Here is an 8,146-nt window from a genome sequence, read left to right on the forward strand (position 1 = left end):
ATTTGCAAAAGTGGGCTGTTCTTTTAAACAAGGTAGAAATTATTTCAGAGTTGCAACTGAGAAAAATAATGAAATCACACACATACAAACAAAAAGTAAAAAGAATCCTGAGAAGTAGTGAGGGCCTGGCTATGGTTTAGTAGACTTATTCTACCCTTATACTTCCAAAATGCCCTGTTAGAGTGGAGTTTCAGTTTCTAATTGTTTTGTCCATTTCTGGATGTTTAATCTCATAATAAAATTTTAAACACCATGTCACAATTAATGTGTTTGAAGCCATCCTGTGCCAACTTTGTAAAATTTTTCCTTATGATGAACTGAAAACTTTCTGTCTGTAACCCTGGTATTAATCTATCAGGAAAAAACCCTATGCTCTCATTAGGAGTCCTTGTTATGTGCTATTGCATCCTTCTTTGCTTTTAAAACTCTGGACTAAACACTTTATTTCATTAAATAATTCTAATATCATTGAATTTCTTTCATCTTCAATAAGAGAAAAATACACATTATTTCGGAGAAGGCAATGGCACCCCACTCCAGTACTCTTGCCTGGAAAATCCCATGGATGGAGGAGCCTGGTAGGCTGCAGTCCATGGGGTCGCTAGAGCCGGACACGACTGAGTGACTTCACTTTCATGCATTGGAGAAGGAAATGGCAACCCACTCCACTGTTCTTGCCTGGAGAATCCCACGAACAGGGAAGCCTGGTGGGCTGCCATCTATGGGGTCGCACAGAGTCGGACACGACTGAAGCGACTTAGCAGCAGTAGCAGCAGCAACAACACATTATTTTGCCCAAAAACTGCACATACATTTAGAAATAACTCTAAGCTCAAATAATATAAATTATTACAAACAAAGGTCTATTGCTTGATTTACTTTCTGGTTTGTACATGTTTATATAAAAATTGTTTTGTTTACCTGGAACTCTATTCAATCAATTTAGATTAATTCATACTCGCATTTCCAAAGATACAGTGTTGTGAGGAAAAGATGGAGATGAAGAATCGGGAATGAGATTTATAAGAGACCTTGAGAAAAATATTCAAATAATTTTTATTATTTGAAAATGTTAATGCTTTATATTAGGAGGAAATGGGATTATATATATTAATCCCCTATGAGTTAATTTCTTCCAGGAGTGGGGGTGGCATACTTTAGAATAAAAGTGGCTGTTTCTTATCATTCTCATTGCATTTTTCCAAATAAGACTATGATTGAAAAATTACATTTTATGATTGATATCCTAGATTTATCAGCTTTTTTCCCCTCTGTCATAGAGTAAGTCCACAAGTTTATGAGCATTTACTTCCTCTACTGTGAATGCCTATATTCATTAAAAGAAAATATTCATTGTTATACTCCTCACACTACATCTAGAAAAGGTTAACTCACTTAACCAATATGGTAATATTATTCTTCATAGATTGATTTCTTTATTGACCACAATTTAGATTATTGATATACATGATAAAATGTGGGAACATTCTAATATGTTATAGGACTCCTTTTCCTTGAAATTTAATATAACTCAGAAAATAACCTTCAGAGAATGCAGAGTATGCATATAAAAATTCTTTATATAATATTAGTTTCAAAATCATTGCAGTTGGCTTAGAAATGTTGGTAGAACTTAAAAGCTATCTACACGTTTAGTCAATAAAATAGTTTATACCCAGTATTCAGTCCATTTTCTACATTAAAGCTAGTCTAAATATTAATGAAAATTGCAACAGAGAGAATTGCATTAGTTTCTGACAAGATTATAGACTGCAAAAGGAAATTTACAATCACTTGTCATAGCCTAGGCCAATTCAGAATCCAGATACCCTCTGTCTTGTCAAGGGTTTTACCTTAGGCCATATATACCCTTCCCACCTGCCACATTTTCAGTAGGAATCTTCAGAACAGATTTATTAATCCTTCAAAAGCTTCCATAGTGGCATAGTCTACACTGATTATCTAAAATGTTCAGAACACTTTGAAAAAATTAACCATTACTAGAGTGAATTTTTCTACCTTTCTTTCCCCTTCTCTACCAAGGAGCAGAAGTGAATGGAGAACCCAAACTTTTAAGCTTCCTCTTATAAAATAAAATCAAACTAGTATATTTGAGCAATTTAAGCTGATTCTAGGAAAGGATTATTAGGGTTGTAATTTACTCTTTCTTTCAGAAATTAAAGCCTACTCTGAATTTTTCTCTTGTTCATTGTACTAAGAATTTAGTGCTTATTTAATTTTTGTCTATGTTTGTCTATGATTAATTCTAAATAATGTGCTATTTCAATTCCAATCATTCATTTGATTTATATTCTCTGGCATTTTCAGCTTTGATTCTGTATTTCTTCCCCAGTTTTCTTATCAATGGTCATTTTAACTGTATCCCACCCAAAATTAAAATTCTTAAATTCTACACAGCACTTACAACTTTAGGCTTTATTATATTTGTGAGAAGTATTTATGAAAATATAAATAATTCTTTCAATTGTAGGTTGATATTGCTTAAAATGATCAATGATTCACTTACTGTGTACTAAGAATTGCTTTAAATTCTTTGCATAAATAATTACTTTAATTCTCAGAACAACCCTATGCAGTATTGTTATTATCATTATTCTAATTTTGCAGATGAAAATTGTGGCAGAGAATGTAAGTAACTTACTCAAGATCAAAGACCTGGTGGATGGAAAAGATAGAAATTTTAAGTCATGTAGCTCCCAGTTTCTGTACTTTTAACCATGGACACTACTGGATTTTCATAAGGTAGGAGTTTTGGGGGCCAGGGCCAAAACTCTATTCCCAAATGAGGCCAATTATTCTATTTTTGGTAAAATTCATTTTTATAGATGGCTGTTATAGAATATGAGATTTTAAGTCTATTAGAGAAAGATTATCAACTTTGAAGTCAGCTAAAATGGGCTTGAATTCTCTTTTTTATAAGTAACATATTGTATGACTAAATTTGAATCTTTTTCTTCATTTCTCTGGCCCCGTTTCTTTGCTCTCATGAGGATTAGAACAGTGACATATAAAAGGTAACCGCACAAAATCTGGTTCATAGTAGATTTTCTCCCTTTTCCCTACAAGAAAAAAAAAAAAAAAAGAAATAACCTATTTTCTTTTTTCCTCTGTTATTGCATATAGGTGTAGCCTGAAGAAGTAAAGGATTGATGTCCTTGGTCTAAGGCTGGAAAAAAGCTAGGTATTTTATATATTGATTTGCAATATTTAAGCTTCCTATTTTCCTATCTGTGAATTAATTAGGTGCGTCACAATAGATGCACTCTTCCCTTCTCTATTCCAGAGTTTTAATCTTCATCCTGAGGAATGAGCATTTTATTTTACAGATTTTACTAGAACCAAGCATGGGAGAGGAAGAAACACTCGCCACCATGTCACAGACAACTCCTACTTGCTATATTTTCTGAAAGTTTGTTCTTCTTTGTGAGTATACATAGCCAGTTCAAGTTCCATGAGATTAATGAAATGCTTACATAAATTATTGTAATTGGAGATTATATCTATTGACAAAAGACTCTGCTGAATATTTCAATGCAACTAGGATTACATTTTTGTCTTAACTCATCTGCCTTTTCAGACATACCATAAGGAAACCTACAAAACTTTTGAAAATAGAGAAAAATCCTATGCAGCACCAAGAGTACATTTTGAGTATTAATACATGTGGTCAGTTTGAAGGAGTATAACGAAAGAAACTAAAAGTGAAAGTGTTAGTCACTCAGTCATGTCTGTCTCCAGCCCACCAGGCTCCTCTGTCCATAGGATTCTCCAGGCAAGAATACTGGAGTGGGTTGTCATTCCCTTCTCCAGGGTATCTTCCCAACCCTGGGATCAAAACCAGGTCTCTGGCATTGTAAGTGGGTTCTTTACCATCTGAGCCACCAGGGATGCCAAGAAGTTAATATATTACCAGGGAACTGAAATAATATCTGTTGTTAATTTGGGCTTTACTTCTTGAGTTAATTAGAGGTATTAAGGCTATAGCATACTTCCCAGGTGGTGCTACTGGTAGAGAATCCACCTGCCAATGCAGGAGATGCTAGAGACATGGGTTCAATCCCTGGGGGGGAGGATCCCCTGGAATAGGAAATGGCAACCCACTCCAGTATTCTTCCCTGGAAAATGTCATGGGCAGAGGAACCTGGAAGTCCGCAAAGAGTCTGACACAATTTAGCGGCTGAGCATGCACTATTACTAACGTGTGTGTGTGTGTGTGTGTGTGCGTGCGTGCTAAGTCACTTCAGTTAAGCCTCAGTAAGAAAAAAAAAAGTACTTAGTATCTCATTAATATGACAAAGAGTCATGTAAAGCTGAGCTTACTGACAGTAAAAATAGATAAATGTAAAGAATACATCCCAGTTAAAAGGCGAATGATTTTAAACGCTTTGTAAAGTATTTGTCAAAAATTAAATGCGTCTGGAATGAAACTGCTTTTTAGCTAAATATTTGTGTATTGCCATGAAGTTATTCCAGTGTTTGTATACATTTTGGAAGTATTTGAATTGTGTGTTAAATTCTGATTGTTGTTGTTTAGCCAGTAAGTCGTGTCTGACTCTTTTGAGACCCCATGGACTGTAGCCCGCCAGGCTCCTCTGTCCGTGGAATTCTCCACGCAAAAATACTGAAGTGGGTTGTCCTTTCCTCCTTCAGGGGGTCTTCCTGACCCAGGGATTGAACATGGGTCTCCTGCATTGCAGGCAGTTTCCTTACTACTGAACCACCAGGGAAGCCCTAAATTCAGGTTAATTATGTGTTAATCAAGTTATTGTCAGCAAGAGATTTGAGGAGGACCCTGGAAGAAGGCAAATGTTACATTTGCCTCACGCAGTGTTTTTGTTTTCTCTTTTTATCACTTATAGATAGGTTTCAAAACAAGTGCAAAGTCACTGAAATGATTCAAAAACGTACACGATTGGCAAGAGAACACTGAGTATATGAAAATTAAAATAGACCTGGAGATTCTTTCTTTTTCTGACAAATCTGCATGCTACTAATTCAATACTTAGTGCGGATGATAGGACAGATTTTAAGAGTTTAAAGGCATTATTGGTTATTTACCGTAAGAATTTGGATTTTCTTTGTATAAAGCAAATTCTGAAATTATCTCCTGTGAAATCTAAAGTTCCCTACAATTTATAATATTAGGAAAATGAGTTGTTTTTAGCTAGCATATTTTCCCTTATATTTTATTTTATATTTCACCCAGTTTCACTGTCTGGATGATGATCATCTATGTAATATATGTTAGGAATTTTCACTTGAAGGACCATGTATCTTTAAATGTCTTCTCTTTATTCGTCCTAGTTCTAACACATGTAATTTCCCCTTTAATTTGACATCATTTAACGGCACATTACACGTCAATGATGTGATCTGTGAATATTTACAATGTTCATGTCATTTTTATTTTCTAATCCAATTTAAGTAGCTCTGCTTTTTATGACATCATGAATTCTTCAGTCTTTTTGGTCTTTTTGGGACTAATTATTCCATTAGTTCCTTTGAACTAGCTCTGTGTTGTCAGTCATTTCTTCTCTTTTGATCATAAGACCTTTGCTGCCCTCCTTTGCATGTACAATCAGTTGTAGGTCTATGCAACCAAGCTAAGGAGCAAGTACTAAGTTCTCCTTGCAGACTGCTGTTCCCAATTATTTCTGTCCAGAATGCACTTTGCAGGTAAATCTTCCTACTATAAAACCATGGCTTCTAATGTTCTTACCTGCTGAAAAATAAACTTGGATATATTTTAAAATATTTTTATAATAATAGTAAATATTTTATATAAAGTCCTTTCACTTAAGACAAAGGTTTAAAGAAAACGAGTTAAAAAAAAAGAAGAAGAGCAGACTAAATTTCAATTGCTGCAATATTACATGACACATAGTCTATGTTTATTGTTCAAAGCTGCTTTTGGCAGAATTACAAAATGTCCTAGATTCAACTTTTGAAAAAAATGTAGTCTTTCTTGGTACTTCCCATATCCATTTGCCTGCTAACTTATATAAAAGTTTATAGGTGTGGTTACTTTTAAGCAGCATCAAGGCAAAAGATAATTTGGAGTGATTTAAGCGTGACTTTGTCTTTAACCCTCTTGTTTACTAGGAAATTTAACATTGCCTCTGTAATGCTAAGAAGCTCTGCTGTCTGTTGCTGCCCTCTGTAGTGATGACAAAGAGAGCACAGGATCAGTTCGTAGTAGAATCTGACTAAAAATTTTCTCTAGAATGCAATTGCTGCCTAGTTGAGATTCACATATTTTCAAAAATAAAAAGCCAATGGGTGTATTTTTTTTCATTTGAAGTGTTCTTCAGCAAGTACTAGACACTAAGAGCATAACCTGATTGCTTTTTTAAGTATCATGCTTAAATATTGCAATGTTATTCATTTAGTCTGATTGAAAGTACCGCTAAGAACATTTACATATAAACTAAAATGGTAAAATAATATATTTAAAAAGTAGATTTATGACTTAAGATTTCAGATTGGATGGCAACAACTAAGAATGGTCCAGAATTTTTGCCTTTATCAGCCAATTTTATATTAAGCCATTTAATTCTCCCTGAGGCTGTTACCTTATGGATCAAATGGGATCATTGTAGAGCTAAATTCATACAAAGAATGCAGTTTGTACTCGTCCCTGCTGGCTCAGACCATAAAGATTCTGCTTTCAGGACAGGAGACCCAGTTTTTATCCCTGGGTCAGGAAGATCCCTTGGAGGAAGGTAAAGCAACCTGCTCCAGTATTCTTGCCTAGAGAATTCCATGGATAGAAGAGCCTGGTGGGCTACAGTACATGGTGTTGCACAGAGTCAGACACGACTGAGAGACTTTCATAAGATCTATCTATATAATAAGCATGTTTATTTCCTTAGCTAGGTTTAGTCTGATTTAACAATGAAATGAGCTGCCTAGGTGGTGCTAGTGGTAAAGAACCCGCAAGCCAATGCAAGAGACATAAGAGACGAGGGTTTGATCCCTGGATGGGGAAGATCCCCTGAAGGAGGGCATGGTAACACACTCCAGTATTCTTGCCTGGAGAATTCCATGGACAGAGGAGCCTGGCGGGCTACAGTCCATAGCGTTGCACAGAGTTGGACACAACTGAAGCAACTTAGCATGCACATGCACAACTGTGAAATAGTTAAAATTTGCTCTTCCCTTCTCATTCCACTCTAAAACACTGCTCCCATTGCCCCTTCTTCTGGGAATAGGGCAAGAGAAGATTAGTCCAAGGAACAGGCAGTTGCTGAGTTAAGGAGGAACTTACTAGGATCCGAGTCATGTCTAGGAAGAGACAACAGAAATATGCGCTCTTGAAAAGAAGACCAGCTGAAGATAAACAGGGTTTACAGCCCTGGCTAAGTGGCCTGAGGCTCAGGGCAAAGGGTTCTTGGCAGAAAATCTGAGTCAAGACCTACTATAAAAAAAAGGCCATCTTTGCTAGGGTTAGGGTGTGGCCAGAGTATGACCACCCTTTGAAAGAACAGCTAATTTCATGTGATGGCTCTTTAAAATTCTTCTATATCATAAAGTCTTTTATATTATAAATTATTTTATGGCATAAAGATGTGAGTTTGTGTACTAATTCTGCCATTTACTGGCTGCCTGGTTATCCTAGAGCCAGATTTCTTTGATTTCTCTGAGTCTCAGCTTCCTCTGTAAAACTGGGGTTACTTTTGAAATAATATTGCTAAAACTCCTGATCTAATGCATATTATTAAAAATAGTAGATATTTATACTTACCTGGTAGAGGATGTACCATGACCATGAAGATGGTTTTCCCAGTTAGGTTCATCCATTTCACACCAGTGTGCTGATCCCTGCAATTTCCCCAAATGTGGGAAGCCCAACTGTATAATTTGTGATAGTGGAGGCTGGTATTTGCACTAAAAATAGCATTTAATAAAAGTTAATTCATTTTAAATCTGGTCAAGATAAGAGCAGTAACTGGATAGGTCAACTAGTGAGTAACATCAGTGAGTTTATTTAAGAAGGATCAAAAGAGACCATGAAACTTTTCTGAATTTCTGGAATTATATGACCTATGTGATTGCCTGATATATGTATTTCCTTAGAAGAGAATTCTAGAACTGAGGGGAAGACATTGAGATGTGGCCAGGGATG

General features: G+C 35.7%; 1 long non-coding RNA gene and 1 other non-coding gene across 2 annotated transcripts; both read left to right on the forward strand.

Moving 5' to 3' along the window:
- The first annotated feature begins 2,434 nt into the window (after positions 1-2,434).
- On the forward strand, positions 2,435-3,708 carry LOC123328504. Its single transcript, XR_006543370.2, has 3 exons — positions 2,435-3,035; positions 3,145-3,202; positions 3,348-3,708. It is a non-coding gene; the product is annotated as an uncharacterized LOC123328504 (long non-coding RNA).
- A 4,049-nt stretch (positions 3,709-7,757) lies between these two features.
- LOC112583064 lies at positions 7,758-7,913 on the forward strand. The gene has a single exon (XR_003107423.2). It is a non-coding gene; the product is annotated as a U1 spliceosomal RNA (small nuclear RNA).
- Positions 7,914-8,146: the final 233 nt, after the last annotated feature.

Source organism: Bubalus bubalis, chromosome 2 (assembly GCF_019923935.1).
Source record: "Bubalus bubalis isolate 160015118507 breed Murrah chromosome 2, NDDB_SH_1, whole genome shotgun sequence".
Classification (NCBI taxonomy): Eukaryota; Metazoa; Chordata; class Mammalia; order Artiodactyla; family Bovidae; genus Bubalus; species Bubalus bubalis.